The following is an 18,796-nucleotide window of genomic DNA, read 5'->3' on the forward strand; positions in this document are numbered from 1 at the left end:
TTTAACCGGACGAAGGCGGTGCTGCATGCCAAGCAGGTCAAATTTGGAATGTTGCAGCCTGCGCATCTGTGGGTAACATATAAGGACCGGCACTACTACTTCGAGTCCCCGGAGGAGGCGGGCCTTTGTACAGGCGGAGAAGCTGGACTCGAACTTGGGTCTGGGGGCTGCGGGGTCCTGTGTACTACGGTCGTTGCTGTTTTTGCTGTTGCTGTTTTTGTAGTTTTGACATGTGTTTTTTATGCTGGTTGGATTTGGATTTGGATTTGTTTATTGTCACGTGTACCGAGGTACAGTGAAAAGTATTTTTCTGCAAGCAGCTCAACAGATCATTAGAAAAGGGAATTAAACAAAATTCAAGAAAATACATGAGAATACATAATAGGGCAACACAAGATATACAATGTAACTACATAAGCATTGGCATCGGTTGAAGCATACAGGGTGTAGTGTTAATGAGGTCAGTAAATAAGAGGGTCATTTAGGAGTCTGGTGATAGTGGGGAAGAAGCTGTTTTTGAGTCTGTTCGTGCGTGTTCTCAGACTTCTGAATCTCCTGCCCGATGGAAGAAGTTGGAAAAGTGAGTAAGCCGGGTGGGAGGGATCCTTGATTATGCTGCCTGCTTTCCCCCGGCAGCGGGAGGTGTAGATGGAATCAATGGATGGGAGGCAGGTTCGTGTGATGGACTGGGCGGTATTCACGACACAGTTCTTGCTCTGTTTCCGGGTGGTTCTGTTGGGTATTGTTTTGTGTTATGTGGAGAATGTTGGGGGTTTGTTTTTTCTTCTGTACGGGGCTGGGGATGGGTGGAGCTGGAGTTTGGGAGCTGCGTCAGAGAGGTGGGGTGGGGCGGGGCAGCGTGAAAGCGCGGGCTTTCCTCTGGTTTCCCGCGCTGCGGGGCAGGAGGGGTGGAGCTGGCGGTGGGGGCGTGGCCTCTACTGGTTTTTCCCCGCGCTGAAGCAGTGCCAAGGAGGTGTGGCAGGAGGGGGGATGACCCCATGTCGGGAAGGGCCGGGTTTTGGCGGGGGTTGCCGGGGTCAGCAGAAGTCAGCTGACTCACGGAAGTACCATGGAGGGTGCGTCGCGGCTAGGAGGGGTCCTAGCCTGGGGGGGGGGGAAATACCGGGTTGCTTCTGGAATGGCCAGGAAGGAGCTGGTGTGGGCCGGGGGGGTAGAGGAGAGGCGGTATGTCATCATGGGGAACGGGTCGGGCGGGGTGTGCTGGCGTGGGGCGAGCAGTCTATGAGCTATGGCTAGTCGACGGGGGCGGGGTGCCCTCTGATCCTGCTGATCACCTGGAACGTGAGGGGGCTGAATGGGCCGGTTAAGCGGGCTCGGGTATTTTCTCATTTGAAGGGGCTGAAGGCGGACGTGGTTATGCTCCAGGAGACCCACTTGAAGGTGGCGGACCAGGTTCGTCTGAGGAAGGGGTGGGTGGGGCAGGTTTTCCACTCAGGATTAGACGCGAAGAACCGCGGGGTGGCGATTCTGGTGGTGAAGAGGGTGGCGTTCGAGGCGTCTGAGGTAGTGGCAGACAAGGAGGGCAGATTTGTTATGGTTGAAGGGTAGGCTGCAGGGAGAGAAGCTGGTGCTGGTAAACGTGTATGCCCCGAATTGGGATGATGCTGCCTTTATGAGGCGTATGTTGGGCCGCATTCCGGACCTTGAGGCAGGGGGCCTATTCATGGGGGGAGACTTTAACACGGTGCTGGATCCCTCACTAGATTGGTCCAGTTCAAGGACGGGTAGGAGGCCAGCGGCGGCCAAGGTGCTGAGGGGGTTTATGGACCAGATGGGAGGGGTGGATCCCTGGAGGTTTGAGAGGCCGAGGGCGCGGGAGTACTCCTTTTTCTCCCATGGGTTTACTCCCAAATAGTTTTTTTCATCCTGAGCAGAGGATTGATCCCGAGTGTGCAGGATGCCGAGTATTCGGCCATAGCAATTTCAGTCCATGCTCCGCACTGGGTCGATCTGGAGATGGGGGAGGCGCGGGACCAGCGCCCGCTGTGGCGTCTGGACGTGAGGTTGCTGGCTGATGAGGAGGTGTGTAGGAGGGTCCGGGGAAGTATTGAGGGGTATCTTGAGACCAACGACACGGGGGAGGTCCAGGTGGGGATAGTTTGGGAGGCTCTGAAGGCAGTGATCCGGGGGGAGCTGATTTCCATCCGGGCCCATAGGGAAAGGAGGGAGAGGGAGAGACTGGTGGGGGAGCTCTTGGATGTGGATAAGAGGTACGCGGAGGCCCCGGAGGAGGGATTGCTGGGGGAGCGGCGTAGCTTGCAGGCCAAGTTCGACTTGCTGACCACCAGAAAGGCGGAGACACAGTGGAGAAAGGCGCAAGATGCGGTTTATGAGTATGGGGAGAAGGCGAGCAGGATGCTGGCGCATCAGCTCCTCAGGCGAGATGCGGCTAGGGAAATTGGTGGAGTGATGGATAAGGGTGGGAATGTGGTGTGGAAGGGGGCAGAGGTGAACGGGGTCTTTTTGGACTTTTACGAGGAACTGTACCGGTCGGAGCCACCGGTTGAGGGGGTGGGGGGGGGGGGGGGATGGAGAGCTTCATGAACAAGCTACGTTTCCCAAAGGTGCAGGAGGAGCTGGTGCAGGGGCTGGGGGCGCCGATTGAGTTTGAGGAGCTAGTCAAGGGGATTGGACAAATGCAGTCAGGAAATTGGGGCAGCACGGTAGCATGGTGGTTAGCATAAATGCTTCACAGCTCCAGGGTCCCAGGTTCGGTTCCCGGCTGGGTCACTGTCTGTGCGGAGTCTGCACGTCCTCCCCGTGTGTGCGTGGGTTTCCTCCGGGTGCTCCGGTTTCCTCCCACAGTCCAAAGTTGTGCGGGTTAGGTGGATTGGCCATGCTAAATTGCTCGTAGTGTCCTAAAAAGTAAGGTTAAGGGGGGGTTGTTGCGTTACGGGTATAGGGTGGATACGTGGGTTTGAGTAGGGTGATCATTGCTCGGCACAACATCGAGGGCTGAAGGGCCTGTTCTGTGCTGTACTGTTCTATGTTCTATGAAAGGCGCCGGGGCCGGATGGGTTTCCGGTAGAATTTTATAAAAAGTACGTGGACCTGGTGGGCCCCCTGTTGGTGCGAGCCTTCAATGAGGCATGGGAGGGGGGGGCTTTGCCCCTGTCGATGTCATGTGCGCTGATTTCTTTGATCCTGAAGCGGGATAAGGACCCCTTGCAGTGTGGATCATACAGGCCAATCTCGCTCCTCAATGTGGATGCTAAGTTGCTGGCGAAGATCCTGGCCACCAGGATAGAGGACTATGTGCCAGGGGTGATGCACGAGGATCAGACAGGATTTGTCAAGGGAAGACAGCTTAACACGAATGTGCGTAGATTGTTAAATGTTATTATGATGCCGGCGGTGGACGGGGAGGCGGATATAGTGGTGGCGCTAGATGCAGAGAAGGTGTTTGATAGAGTTGAGTGGGGGTACCTGTGGGAGGTGCTGGAGCAGTTCGGATTTGGGGAGGGGTTCATCAAATGGGTAAGGTTGCTGTATGAGGCCCCGATGGCGAGTGTAGTTACTAATGGAAGGAGATCAGAGTACTTCAGGCTCTACCGTGGGACCAGGCAGGGTTGCCCCCTGTCCCCCTTGATTTTTGCACTGGCGATTGAACCTCTGGCTTTGGCGTTGAGGGAGTCAGGGAGGTGGGGGGTCTGGTGCGGGGTGGGGAGGAACATCGGGTATCGCTATATGCGGACGATCTGCTGCTGTATGTGGCGGACCCAGAAGGGGGAATGCCGGGGGTGATGGAGCTGTTGGCTGAGTTTGGGGGCTTCTCGGGCTATAAGCTGAATCTGGGCAAGAGCGAGGTATTTGTAGTGCACCCGGGTGATCAGGAGGAGGGAATTGGGAGTCTCCCATTTAAGAGGGCAGTGAAGAGTTTTAGGTTCCTGGGGGTGCAGGTGGCCAGGAGTTGAGGGACTCTCCACAAACTTAATTTTACCAGGCTTGTGGAGCAGATGGAGGAGGAATTTAAAAGGTGGGACATGGTGCCGCTATCGCTGGCGGGTAGAGTGCAGTCCGTCAAAATGACGGTGCTCCCGAGGTTCTTGTTCCTTTTTCAGTGTTTGCCCATCTTTATCCCTAGGGCCTTTTTTAGGAGGGTGACTAGCAGTATCATGAGCTTTGTTTGGGCGCATGGGACCCCGAGGGTGAAGATGGGCTTCTTGGAGCGGGGTAGAGATGGTGGGGGGCTGGCGCTACCCAATCTCTCGGGGTATTATTGGGCGGCCAATGTGTCGATGGTGCGCAAGTGGGTGGTGGAGGGGGAGGGGGCAGCATAGAAACGGTTGGAGATGGCGTCCTGTGGTGGCACAAGCCTGGGGGCCCTGGTAACGGCGCCGTTGCCGCTCCGTCCTACGAGGTATACCACGAGTCCGGTGGTGGCGGCTACCCTCAAGATTTGGGGGCAGTGGAGGCGACATAGGGGGGAAGTGGGGGGCTCGATGGAGGCTCCGCTACGGGTGAACTATCGGTTTGTCCCGGGGAACATTGATGGGGGGTTCCAGAGTTGGCACAGCTGAGGGACCTGTTCATTGATGGGAGGTTTGCGAGTCTAGGGGAGTTGGAGGAGAAATTTGAGCTCCCCTCGGGGAACATGTTCAGGTACCTGCAGGTAAAGGCGTTTGCCAGGCGGCAGGTGGAGGGATTCCCTTTGCTTCCCGCGAGGGGGGTGTGTGATAGGGTGCTTTTGGGGTCTGGGTCGGGGATGGGAAGATATCTGATATCTACAAGGTAATGCAGGAGGTGGAGGAGGCGTCAGTAGAGGAGCTAAAGGCTAAGTGGGAGGGGGAACTGGGGGAACAGATCGAAGATGGGACATGGGCTGATGCCCTGGAAAGGGTTAACTCTTCCTCCTCATGTGCGCGGCTAAGCCTCATCCAATTCAAGGTGCTGCACCGGGCCCACATGTCCGGGTCTCGGATGAGTAGGTTCTTTGGGGGCGAAGACAGGTGTGTCAGGTGTTCGGGGAGTCCAGCGAACCATGCCCATATGTTCTGGGCATGCCCGGCACTGGAGGAGTTCTGGAAGGGGGTGGCGAGGATGGTGTAGAGGGTGGTAGGATCCAGGGTCAAGCCAGGCTGGGGACTCGATTTTTGGGGTTGCGGTGGAGCAGGAGGCGAGAGAGGCCGGTGTTTTGGCCTTTGCGTCCCTAGTAGCCCGGTGGAGGATCTTGCTACAGTGGAAGGATGCGAGACCCCCAAGCGTGGAGACCTGGATCAATGACATGGCGGGATTTATTAAGCTGGAGAAGGTCAAATTCGCCCTGAGAGGATCGGTACAAGGGTTCTTTAGGCGGTGGCAACCTTTCCTCGACTTTCTGGCTCAGCGATAGGGTAATGGGTCAGCAGCAGCAGCAGGGGGTGTTATACTTATTATGTTGTTTTATTGTTGCTTGCTATTGTTTTTTGTTATATTTTCTGTAACAAATATCAATAAAAATTATTTTAAAAAAAAAGAATTATAGGATCATAGAATTTACAGTGCAGAAGGAGGCCATTCAGCCCATCAAGTCTGCACCGGCCCTTGGAAAGAGCACCCCATTCAAGCACACACCTCCTCCAACCCATCCCCTTAACCCAGTAACCCCAATTAACCTTTTTGGACACTAAGGGCAATTTAGCATGGCCAGTCCACCTAACCCGCACATGTCTTTAGATGTCTGTCCCTTTCTCTTAAACATTGCTACGCCAAATACGTCTTGGATTACTCCAAGGGTTCCTTATGATTCGGACACAATGTAATTAAGAGAACAATAACAAACGTTTGTCTACTCTATTTTATTCGCAAAGAATCATACAAATAAGAATACAATATAAAAATAATATGAAACAAGATGATAACACAAGAATCTTACGGTGGCTACGAGATTCCAACCAACGAGCAATAAGGCCTGGTTCTGGATTCTGGACAACGCGAAATAGTGTTTGGCGATGGGGCGGAGATTCCCTGATGACGACGAAATCAGGTGGGGCGCCATTTTCGCGATGCTCCGCTCTCTGAAAAGCGGTGTACTCGGGGTGCAGACCCGCCGAGTTCCCGACAGCGTGGTCTCTCATCGGGAAGTCAGCGTGGCGGCTGCGGACTCAGTCCAGCGCTGCCACAGTCGGAGGAGGGCCAATCCGTGGGCAGGGAGGGGACATATTCGAGGCTGAGGGCACTGTGGTGGTGCGGTCCGGGGCACGCCAGCCGGTTGAAGGGGGGGACTATTTTGTGGGCCGGGTCCGTGAGCGGTATCCGCCATGAAGCACAGCGCTGCATCCCGCTGCATCCCGCCGCTGTGCCCATGCGTGGCCACTGACCCGGCAACTGTTCAATCCATATCGGCATCTCGAGCTGCTCGCCTCCCACGGAACAGGGAATTGGTGGCCGTTTTGTGCCAGTTTTCCTGGCGTAAAACGCCACCGTTTTCACGCCGGCGTGGGGACTTAGTCTCCAGAACAGAGAATCCAGCCCCTGATATTCATACAGTGAAGTGAATATGTCTAATAGATAAGATAAGCAGTTGGGAAAGTCAGCCAGGTACATGAGAACGCCTGAGTTTGGACATTTGATGTCTCATGTTCCAGTAAACATCATGGACCTGGAAGGCCGCCAAGTATCCTCACAACGAGCAAAATTAACCCATCCCTTACACTGGCCCAACCTTTTATTCTCTGGGGCCTCCGCAATTGTCTTGCATCTGATGGGCCGAGTTCCCAACAGCGTGGTTTACTTGTGCTTTTAAAAATCATGAAACTGGCCAGGCGGCTGCTGAGGGAGAGCGAGGGGATACAGAAGGTGTCCAACATCACGATGTTTGCTGACAGTTGTGCCACTGTTCGGGGGGATTCTGCCTGGGCTGGTGGGAGTAGTGTGGGGTGGCCAGGAGGTGGGTTGTGAGGTCGGATGTACATGGAACACCGTTGCTACAGCCGGCAAGGCAGCCATGCAGGTGCGTACACCGCTAACAGTCCACTTTGAACCTAGTGCCACTAGGCCACCCTCTGGATGTTCTCTGGGCCCAGCTGACCCATCAGCTGTATGCACGTGCTCCAGCACAACCATTGGCATCTTTCTAGCTAGGATAAATGTGTTGGGGATGGTAATGTGTATGTGCGGCTGCTTCTTGTCAGCCTCCCGTGTGTGAATCACGGATCCGGCGAATCCTGCATCGTTTTTCAATGGAATTGATTGTGTTCCACATGATACCGGTGCTAGCCCCTCAACAGTAGCAGAATCGGCCCAGGTGCGGTGTCAGTTTTTCTGTCATAAAAGTACACCGATTCTGCATTGGTGTCAACACTTAGTCTCAGAAATGGAGAATCCATCCCACCCGATGAGTTTATCTGCCTAAACTTGGAGATGTGCAACAGGAATTTAATCAGGTTGGTCAATGCAGAGCTTTGGCAAAATTTGTTAACAAGAAGAAGCTGTATTCCAATTCACAAGTAGCCACTAAATAAAATAATATATTCCCTGGTATTAGTTCAAATGAATGGCTCAATTGGATAATGAAGGATACTGATAAACAAAAAGGATACAGACTGTGTGGGTGACAGAGACGACTGTTTGTCAGTGTCTCATATAGTTACTAATATAGGGGAATACAGATTGTTAGGGGGAGGATACAGATTGTTAGCGTGTGACAGAGACTACTGATTGGCGGTATGTTATATAGTTACTGATATGGGACAGGATACAGATTATTAGAGTGTGACAGAAACTACTGATTGGCAGTGTGTTATATAGTTACTGATATAGGGGGAGGATACAGATTGTTAGCGTGTGAAAGAGACTACTGATTGGCTCGGTGTTATAAAGTTACTGATATAGAAGGATTTTGACAGAGACTACTGATTGGCCTTGCGTTATATTGGGCGAGATTCTCCGCAAATGCGGAGAATCGTAAAGGCTGCTGTGAGACAGGCCGTGACCCACGGCAGCCTTCACACCCACTTCTGGGGCCGATTCTCCCCCCCCGGGCGGGGCTAGGAGCACGGCCCCGTGCGTCACGGCGGCGCGGCCTTGACGACCGTCGTCAAGGCCGCACGTCAAGTGTCACACCGGCTGACGCGGCCGATGACATCAGCCGCGCATGCGCAGGTTGGACAACGCCAACCCGCGCATGCACAGTTGGCGTCTTTTCCCTCAGCCGCCCCGCAAGAAGTGGCTGCTTGATCTTGCGGGCGGCGGAGGGAAAAGAGTGCGTCCGTTATGGAATAGAGTGCCCCCCTTGGCATGGCCGTGGTACTGCCGTGCCAATCGGGCCCCCAGATGCCCCAAACGGGCATCTGGCGCCCGTTTCACGACGGCAGCGAGCAGGTGTGTTTGCTGCCGTGTTGAAACGGGCGTGAAGGCCCGGCCGCTCGGCCCATCGACCTCGAAGAATCGCCGCTCGCCGTAAAAAACGTTACATTCACCACAACCCCCACAACCCAAAGATGTGCAAGTTAGGTGGATTGGCCACACTAAACTGCCCCTTATTTGGGGCAAAAAATATTTGGGGACTCTAAATTTAAAAAAAATAATCTATTTACTAGACACAAGGTTATTTACTTAAGTAATCACACGTTCATGCGCATTGGACTATAACTAACACACGTAAACGACCTTAACTTAACTTCCAGGTGACCAGCAGATATAGAAGCCTTATCTGGTTTCTAACTTCTTGCAGGGCTGGAATTCTTGGAGGTTGTCTGTGTTCTGTGGTGGTCCTTCGATGGATGTTATGGGCCCTTGAACTGGGCTGATGTTGGTAGCTGTGCTGTAGTCGAAAGAGACAGAGTGCAGGCCTGTACTGCCTTTTAACCAGCTTGAGTTTTCCATGCCCCTTTTGTGGGCGGTCTCTGGGTCACATTAGGCTCCACCCCCTGATCAGTTAAGTCCAATTATGGGCTGTCACATCAATTTTGGGGTGGGCACTCAGTGCCAATCCTGGGAGAGCTCCGAGCATGGACTTGGGTGCCGCTTTGTCTGGGAGACAATATGATGGACAAGATAATCCTATTGTTCCTTTAATTGCCTTTAATGGCCCTATTGCAGGTGTAAGTTTCTGCATAAAGTCTGGGCTGCAGCTTATATATTTGCAACCTGTATTTAAGCTTGGCCACATTTCCCATCACTCTTTGCAGGAGGCCATTTTAGATAGCCACAATGGACGGAGTACTGACTGGCAATGTGTGACATAGAAGTATATAGAGAGAGAGGGCACTGACCGGCAGCGTGATTTTAGGAGTATGTAGGGACAGGGCACTGACTGGAAATGCATAATATAGGATTATATACTGATAGGCAACAGCCTGGCAATGTGTGATATAGGGATGCATAGAGGGACAGGGCACTGACTCGCAATGTGTGATATAGGGGTATATATAGGGACAGGGCACTGACTGGCATTGTGAGATATAGGGGCATATATAGGGACAGGCATGACTGGCCATGTGTGATATAGGAGCATATATAAGGATGGGGCTCTGACTGGCAATGTGTGATACAGTATAGGGATGCATAGAGGGACAGGGCACTGACTGGAAATGCATAATATAGGATTATATACTGACAGGCAACAGCCTGGCAATGTGTGATATAGGGATGCATAGAGGGACAGGGCACTGACTCGCAATGTGTGATATAGGAGTATACAGTATACATAGGGACAGGGTACTTACTGGCAACATGTGATAAAGTAAAAGGTATAGGAACGAGGCACTGATGGCAATATGTGATACAGGAGTATATATAGCCTCACGGGCCTCACGGTAGCATGGTGGTTAGCATCAATGCTTCACAGCTCCAGAGTCCCAGGTTCGATCCCCGGCTGGGTCACTGTCTGTGGAGTCTGCACGTCCTCCCCGTGTGTGCGTGGGTTTCCTCCGGGTGCTCCGGTTTCCTCCCACAGTCCAAAGATGTGCGGGTTAGGTGGATTGGCCATGCTAAATTGCCCGTAGTGTAAGGTTAATGGGGGGATTGTTGGGTTACGGGTATACGGGTTACGTGGGTTTAAGTAGGGTGATCATTGCTCGGCACAACATCGAGGGCCGAAGGGCCTGTTCTGTGCTGTACTGTTCTATGTTCTATGTTCTATATAGGATTGGGCACTGACTGGCAATGCATTATCTAGGGGTATATATATATGGGCAGGACATCGACTGGCTATGTGTGATATAGGTGTACATATAGAACATAGAACATAGAACAGTACAGCACAGAACAGGCCCTTCGGCCCTCAATGTTGTGCCGAGCCATGATCACCCTACTCAAACCCACGTATCCACCCTATACCCGTAACCCAACAACCCCCCCCTTAACCCTACTTTTATTAGGACACTACGGGCAATTTAGCATGGCCAATCCACCTAACCCGCACATCTTTGGACTGTGGGAGGAAACCGGAGCACCCGGAGGAAACCCACGCACACAGGGGGAGGACGTGCAGACTCCACACAGACAGTGACCCAGCCGGGAATCGAACCTGGGACCCTTGAGCTGTGAAGCATTTATGCTAACCACCATGCTACCCTGCTGCCCCAATGTGGACAGGGTACTGGCTGACAATTTGTGATAGAGTGGTACATGTAGGGACAGGGTACTGACTGGCAATGTGTGCTATAGGAGTATATATAGAGAGAGACAGGATACTGACTGGCAGAGTGATTTAGGAGTTATTTATTGGGACAGGGCACTGACTGGGAATGTGTGATATATACTGACAGGGAACAGACTGGCAATGTTTATTATTGAAGTATCTATAGGGATGGGGCAAAGACTGGCATTGTGTGACATATGGGCATATATAGGGCAAGGCATGACTGGCAATGTGTGATATCGGATTACCCAACAATTCTTTAAAAAATACCCAAATTCATTGGCCTTTGGACATCCAGTAATTAAGTCACTAAGTTTGTAATTTAAAAAAATATATATTTTTATTCTCTTTTTTCACATTTTCTCCCAAATTTACACCCACCAACAAAACAATAATCAGGAACGAATACAATGTTAATCCCCATATCAACAACAGCAATCCCATCCTTCCACCAAACCCCCAAACAGCAGCCCGCATGTTAACATAAACCAATAACAAAAATGAATCAGGAATCACCCACAGTCACCAGTAACACATACAGTCCCCCTCCCCCCAACCCTCCCCAACCTCGAGTATAAAAATTGGCAAGTCATATTGCAGCTGTATAGAACCTTAGTTAGGCAACACTTGGGAGTATCGTGTTCAATTCTGGTCGCCACGCTACCAGGAGGATATGGAGGCTTTAGAGAGGGTGCAGAAGAGATTTACCAGGATGTTGCCTGGTATGGTGGGCATTAGCTATGAGGAGAACAAAGAGCAAAGAAAAGTACAGCACAGGAACAGGCCCTTCGGCCCTCCAAGCCTGTGCCGACCATTCTGCCCGACTAAACTACAATGTTTTACACTTCCTCGGTCGGTATCCCTCTATTCCCATTCTATTTTTTTTTTCTTTTTTTAAAATAAATTTAGAGTACCCAATTCATTTTTTCCAATTAAGGGGCAATTTAGCATGGCCAATCCACCTAGCCTGCACATCTTTGGGTTGTGGGGGCGAAACCCACGCAGACACGGGGAGAATGTGCAAACTCCGCACGGACAGTGACCCAGAGCCGGGATCAAACCTGGGACATCGGCGCCGTGAGGCTGCAGGGCTAACCCACTATTCCCATTCTATTCATATATTTGTCAAGATGCCCCTTAAATTTCCCTATCGTCCCTGCTTCCACCACCTCCTCTGGCAGCGAGTGCCAGGCACCCACTACCCTCTGTGTAAAAAACTTGCCTCGTACATCTACTCTAAACCTTGCCCCTTGCACCTTAAACCTCTGCCCCCTAGTGAGAGGTTGAATAAACTCGGTTTGTTCTCACTGGAACGAAGGAGGTTGAGGGACGACCTGATAGAGGTCTACAAAATTATGAGGGGCATAGACAGAGTGGATAGTCAGACTTTTTCCCAGGGTAGAGGGGTCAATTACTAGGAGGCATAGGTTTAAGTTGCGAGGGGCAAAGTTTAGAGGAGAGGTACGAGGCAAGTTTTTTTACACAGAGGTTAGTGGGTGCCTGGAACTCGCTGCCGGAGATGGTGGAAGCAGGGACGATAGTGACGTTTAAGGAACATCTTGACAAGTGCATGAATAGGATGGGAGTAGTGGGATACTGACCCCAGAATAGTAGAAGATTTTAGTTTAGACAGGCAGCATTGTTGGCGCGGGCTTGGAGGGCCGAAGGGCCAGTTCCTGTGCTGTACTTTTCTTTATTCTTTGTTCTTACCCCCCCCCCCCCCCATGTTCGATGTTATCCAATTCTTGAAAGTGCGTAATGAATGACCACCATGAATTGTAAGGCCCCTCCATCCTTCCCCTCAGTTCAAACTTAATCTTCTCAAGAGTTAAGAATCTCAACAAGTCCCCCCGCCACGCCAGGGCACAGGATGGAGAGGTTGCTCTCCATCCCAACACAATCCGCCTTTGGGCGATCAACAAGGCAAAGACTACAACATCTGCCTCCGCACCCGTTTCCAACCCCGGCTGGTCCGACACCCCGAATATGGCCTCCTGAGGGCCCGGGTCCAGTTTTACGTGCACCACTTTAGAGATTACTCTAAAAACCTCCTTCTAGTAATCCTCCAGCTTTGGACAGGCCCAAAACATATGAACGTGATTCCCCCCCCCCCCCCCCCCCCGCAGCGTTCACACATATCTCCTACCCCCTCAAAGAGCCGGCTCATCCTCGCCCTTGTGAGGTGTGCTCTATATACCACGTTCAGCTGTATCAGCCCCACCCTCACACACGAGGTGGAGGCGTTCACCCAGGGGAGCACCTCACATCAGAACTCGTCCTCTATACCCTCTCCCAACTCTTCCTCCCACTTTGCGTTGATTCCTTCCAGTGGTGCCTTCTCTTCCAAAATATCCCCGTAAACCGCCGACGCTACACCCTTCTCTAGTCCTCCCATCGTCAGCACTTCTGCCAACAATGTGGAGGCCAACTCCACCGGAAACTAGGTTTGTAAATTTAAATATAATTACTATTTATTTATAACAAGAACTATCATGGAAAAATGCAGCAAATGCAACTGGTTAACTTCTGACTCCCACTTTACCTGGCCACCTCTGCCTATGCTCACATGACAGACAAACACAGAGGGGGTAAACGGGTGAAAGAAGTAATAAGGGTGAAAATCAAAAGATCAAAGTCTTTCTTTCACTTCCTTCACAACAAGCTGCTGGTTAAGTCTCAGCTGGTAATGGTTTTCTTTGCAGAATCATTCGTTCATGGTTCCTGTACTCACAGGCAGCAGGTTTTTTGGAGAGACACTTTATTCTCATAAAACTGGGTCTTCAGCTCGAGATTCATATTCAGGCCTCTTATCTTTCTGGAGAGAGAGTTGGTAGGTTCTGCATTAGCCATTTTTGAGAGACAGTCGGTTGGTTCTGGACTCAGTCTTCACATAAATTCATCCAGGCTCTCTGCCAGTTCAGAAACACGGGGCGCGATTCTCCCAAAACGGGAGAAATCGTAAGGCTGGCGTCAAACCCGCCCGGGTTTGACGCCAGCGCACCCCTTCCCGACTGGGAACCGATTCTGGGCCCCGGTCGGGGATAGCAGCCCGACGCCGCAAGCTCCGGCATCACGGGCTTAACGAATTTCATATGACGTCAGCCACGCATGCGCGGATTGGAAGACTCCAACCCGCGCATGCGCGGATGACGTCATCGCGTATTTGCGCGAATCCCGCGCATGCGTGGGCCGGGATGCCCCTCAGCCGCCCCGCGAATGGATACTGCGGGGCGGCGGAAGGACAAATAGTGCGCGGGCATCGGGCCCGCTGCCCGCGATCGGTGCCCACCGATCGCGGGCCCATGGCACCCTTGGCACGGCCGTGGTACTGCCGTGCCAATCGGTGCCATGGTTATAAAAAGCGAGTTGTTCCCGCCGTTTTTACGAACGGCCAGACCAAGTCTGTTTGCCGTTCGTAAAAACAGCGTAAAGGGCTGGGACTTCGGCCCATCGAACAGCTGTGAATCGCTGCCGGCCGTAAAAAAACGGCGGCAGCGATTCGTGTCGGGAGTTGGGCGGGGGGGGGGGGGGGGAGAATAGCGGGAGGGCGGGAAAAATGTCGGGAAGGCCCTCCCGCTATTCTCCGACCCGTTGTGGGGGTCGGAGAATTTCGCCCACAGTCTTTCTGGAGAACAACAGAGAAGAGAAGAAAGTAGGCCCTCCCAGTGGGCTGCCAAGACAAAAACTGAAACCAACCTCTGTGGTGAATGTAATTCACACTGTAATATATATGATACCATATTATTGTAAGTGCAGTTGCGTTGCCCGACCACTAGGGGGAGTAGCACTGGAAATGCATAGGAGTTTGTACAGGGCTCCACCCTTGGCTCCGCCCACGGCTGCTCCCCCGGACTGCTGTATAAAGATCGATGCCCAGAGCCAGCCGACCAGTTCATCCAGGGTTCATCGTGTTACAGGCTGGCTCTGTTGTAAGTAGATTAAAACCACTGTTCATATCTTAAAGCACGTGTCTCGTGAATTGATGGTCTCATCAACCTCAAGCCTTGGGGCTCTGTAAAACATTCCAGTGGGATCAGATCCAATCATCACCTGTTACCAGGCAGACCTCAGCCTTTTGGACCAGCCAAATTAATCAATTAATCCCAGACAATCTCTGTTATAGGTGCCAGTCAGTCTACAGCTCCAGTTTAAACCAGAACAATGATCTCTCCTGCTACTGAAATCCTCTGCCTGAATTAAAGGCACATGCCACTTGCCTTAAAGACAAATGTCCATTAATCATCCAAAAGGGGATATCAGGGAAAAGACAAGGAATAAACAAGATGGACCCCACAGTTTCTATATAGGGACGATGCACAGACTGGCAATGTATGATATAAGAGTATATATCGGAAATGGGACACAGACCTGCAGTGTCTGATATAGCAAGATATATTGGGATGGGGCACAGATTGGCAATGTGTGATGAGGAGAATATATAAGGATGGGGCACTGACTGGCAAATATGATATTGGGTATATATAGGGATGGGGCATTCACCAGCAATATGTGATATGGGGTATAGGGCTCAGACTTGCAAAGTGTGATATAGGGGGCTGGATTCTCCAAAAATGAGGCTATGTCCTCATGCCAGCGTAAAAACGCTGGCGTTTCATTTTTGACTTTTCTTTAAAAAGTCAAGAGCGACTCTCTTACCTGCAGGGATTTGGCAGGGCCCCAGAGTGATTCTCACAGCTGTGGCTCCTGATATGGGGCCCCGCACGTCTGGTCGGAAGTCCGCACATGCGTACGGCGGCGGCCTGCAGCGGTCGCGCGCCCGCGGATCTGAATTGCCCAATCGGCGGTCGTCCATGAGGCCTCCTCCGGTGCTCGATCCCCCCCCCCCCAGATATTTTTATTGGAATTGTAACACTTTACATCAAACTTTACAAACCAGAATAAAAACAACGAGAACATATGTATCACAGGTTGTCACTGTGTCTGTGACCGTGGTCTCACTAATAATATTTCCTTGTTTACATTAGTGTGCAGAGTAAAAGAGAACATATTATTTACAGTGATGGAGAGAGCAATATTGAACCATCGATTACAGACGATGAGGAAGGTGCTCTGTGCTTTCTGTGTGGGAGGGGCCTGAGTCCCTCCAGGTGTAGGGCCTACCACCCCATTTCTCCAATGTGTTGTGTGTGTGTCCCCCTTCCCCTGGCTGTTCTCCTTTCCCCTGCTGAGCCACCCCCCTACCTCCCCCCACCCTTCCTGTTTGCTGCCCCCGCCCAGTTGCTGGTTATGAACAGATCTTCAGAGGTTGGTAAATTTTTTCTACGTGTCGTAGAATCTCTCCTCAGATCCTCTGATTGAGAATTTTATTTTCTCTATCTTCAGGTCGGAGAGCCATTCTGAGGCTCTGGATGTCGCTGCCGACTTCTATCCGAGCAGAAGTCTCTGCCGGGCAATCAGGGAGGCAAAGACCATGGCATCCACCCCTTTCCCTGTGAAGAGCTCTGGGTGCTCTCACACTCCGAAGACTGCTACAGATGGGCATGACTCCATCGTAACCCCCACATGCCTTGATATGGCCTTGAAGAAGGCTGTCCAGAACCCAGTCCTGGGCAGGACCAGAACATGCGAGTGTGGTGGCCGGGCCCCCCAACACTGCTTGCACTTGTCCTCCACCTCCAGGAAGAATCCGCCCATCCATGTCTAGGTTAGCTGCACTCTGTGCACCGCCTTGAATTGCATTAGGTTTAGCTTTGCACTAGAGGAGTGGAGTTGATACTACCGTGTCTAAAATTGTGTGTCGGGTAGCTGGGGGAACGCCTTTGTCCCTTTGCAGAGAAAAATCGCAAAGCTGCAAATACCGAAGCTTGTTCCTTTTCGGGATTTGGACCCTCTCCAATAATTCCCCCAGGGTCTCTATTCTACGATCCACATACATGTCCTTCACCTTCAAGGTGCCTCTGTTCTCTTTCCATGAACTAAATGTGGTGTCTATTCTAACCGGTGTAAACTTATGCTTGTTGCAGATGGAGGCCTCTACAGCCATGCCACCGAGTTTGAAATGGCACCTGAACTGGTTCCAGATATTTAATGTGGTCACTACCACTGGGCTCCTAGTGTGTGGAGGTGGACGGGAGTGAGGCAGTGGCTAGCGCCTGGAGTGATGTCCCTGTGCAAGAGATCTCTTCCATTTGGTACCAGTCCATCTCCAGTTCTCTCAACTACCCCCTCACCTTCTTTGCATTTGCTGCCCAATGGGGAGCACGATGGTACAATGGTTAGCACTGTTGCCTCACAGCTCCAGAGTCCCAGATTCAATTCCAGCCTCGGGTGACTGTGTGGAATTTGTACTTTCTCCCTGTGTCTGCGTGGGTTTCCTCCGGGTGCTCCAGTTTCCTCCCACAGTCCAAAGATGTGCAGGTTAGGTGGACTGGCCATGTTAAATTGCCTTTTAGTGTCCAAAAGGTGAGGTCTGATTACTGGTTTGCAAGGATAGGGTGGAAGCCTGGGCCTAAGTAGGGTGTTCTTGCCAGTGGCCGGTGCGGACTCAATGGGCTGAATGGTCTCCTTCTGCACTGTAAATTCTATGATTCTATGGTAGACTAAGAGATTTGTTATGGCCAGGCCTCCCATGTGTTGCCCTCTCTGCAAGATGGCTTTCTGTAACCTAGGGATTTGTCGCCCCAGACAAAGGTCATGATTAACTTATCAGCCCTGATGAAGAAGGATTTGGGGATAAAGATCGGCAGTAATCCGAATATGAAGAGGAACCTGGGTAGCACGTTCATTTTAATTGTGTGCACCCTACTCACTAGTGAGAGTGGGAGTGCATGCCATCTTTGTCGGTCCCATTTCACCTCATCCACCAGGCTGAACAGGTTCCACTTGTGGAGCCTGGTCCATTTGTGAGTTCTTTGCACCCCAGGTACCTGAACTTGATCTGGGTTATCTTAAATGGTAACTCCTCCAGCTCTGCTCCACCCTCTCGGGGGATCACCGGGATAATTTTGCTCTTCCCCAGGTTGAACCTGTAACCTGAGAAGGCACCGAACGTTCTAAGGAGTCCTGTTATCTTTCTCATACTCACCAGGGGTGTTTGCCACATAGAGGAGCAAGTCATCCGCACAGAGTGAAACACTTTGCTCCCTGCCCCCTCTCCAAATGCCTGTTCCACACTCCGCCAATATAAGAGCGATGGCCAGTGGCCCAATTGTCACTGTGAACAGGAGCGGGGACACCCTGCCTCGTTCCCCTATGTAGCCAAAAGTACTCAGAGCTGGTGGTGTTCATTCACATGCCCGCCATGGGAGCGCTGTACAGAAGTATCACCCACGTGGTGAACCCTGATCCAAACCCAAACCGTTCAAGCACCTCCATGAAGTACCTCCGTTCTACTCGATCGAAGGCTTTCTCAGCGCCCGGGGAGACGATCACTTCCGGTGTCTCCTCCCCGGATGGACTCATTATTGCATTCAGCAGGCGTATCATGTTCACTGTTAGCTGTCTAACCCATTCTGATCTTCCGCGATCACTTTGATTGGCAGCTCTCCAGGCGCCTCGCCAGTGCTTTCAACAGGACTTTAGCGTCAGTAATTCAGAGATATAGGTCTGTATGATCCACACTTTGCCGCGCCTTTGTCTTTTTTGGGAATCAGTGAGATCAAGGCCTGGATGGCAGGACCCCCTTTGACAGTGAATTGTTGAACATCTCACAGACGTGCGGGGCCAGTGCTGTTGGGAATTTTTCTCAAGGCCTACCGGGAGCCCATCTGGTCCCAGCGCCTTCCCGGACTGCATAGAATTTATGCATTCCATGATCTCGTCGAGCTCTGGCGGTGCTACCAGCCCCTGTTTCTTGTCTTGCCCCATCACTGGTATATCCAGTCCATCGAGGAACTGTTTCTTCCCCGTGTCTCCCTCTGGGGGCTCGGAGGTATACAGGCCTCAGTCACCTCGTTTGGAGCTGTAACAATTCTACCGTTCCTGTCCCAGGCTTGTACTATTTCTTTTGTGGCGCCTGCTTCCCTAGTTGGTGTGCCAGCATGCAGCTGGCCTTGTCTCCATGTATGTAAAAGGCTCCTTGTGACTGGCGCAGCTGGTGGACTGCTTTCCCCATGGAGAGCAAATCAAATTCCATCTGCAGCTTTTTCCTCTCCGCCAGTAGTTCCACGGTTGGGGTTGTGGAGTACCACCAATCCACCTCCAGTATGGAGTCGATCAGCCGCTGCCTAGTTATCAACAAAGAACAATACA

General features: G+C 51.8%; 1 protein-coding gene across 1 annotated transcript in view; it reads left to right on the forward strand.

The window, feature by feature from the left end:
• LOC119973771 (voltage-dependent calcium channel subunit alpha-2/delta-2-like) overlaps positions 1-18,796 on the forward strand; it is a 979,537-nt gene that overhangs the window by 403,437 nt on the left and 557,304 nt on the right. The window lies entirely within an intron of this gene.

The sequence above is a fragment of the Scyliorhinus canicula genome, chromosome 11, assembly GCF_902713615.1.
Source record: "Scyliorhinus canicula chromosome 11, sScyCan1.1, whole genome shotgun sequence".
NCBI lineage: Eukaryota > Metazoa > Chordata > Chondrichthyes > Carcharhiniformes > Scyliorhinidae > Scyliorhinus > Scyliorhinus canicula.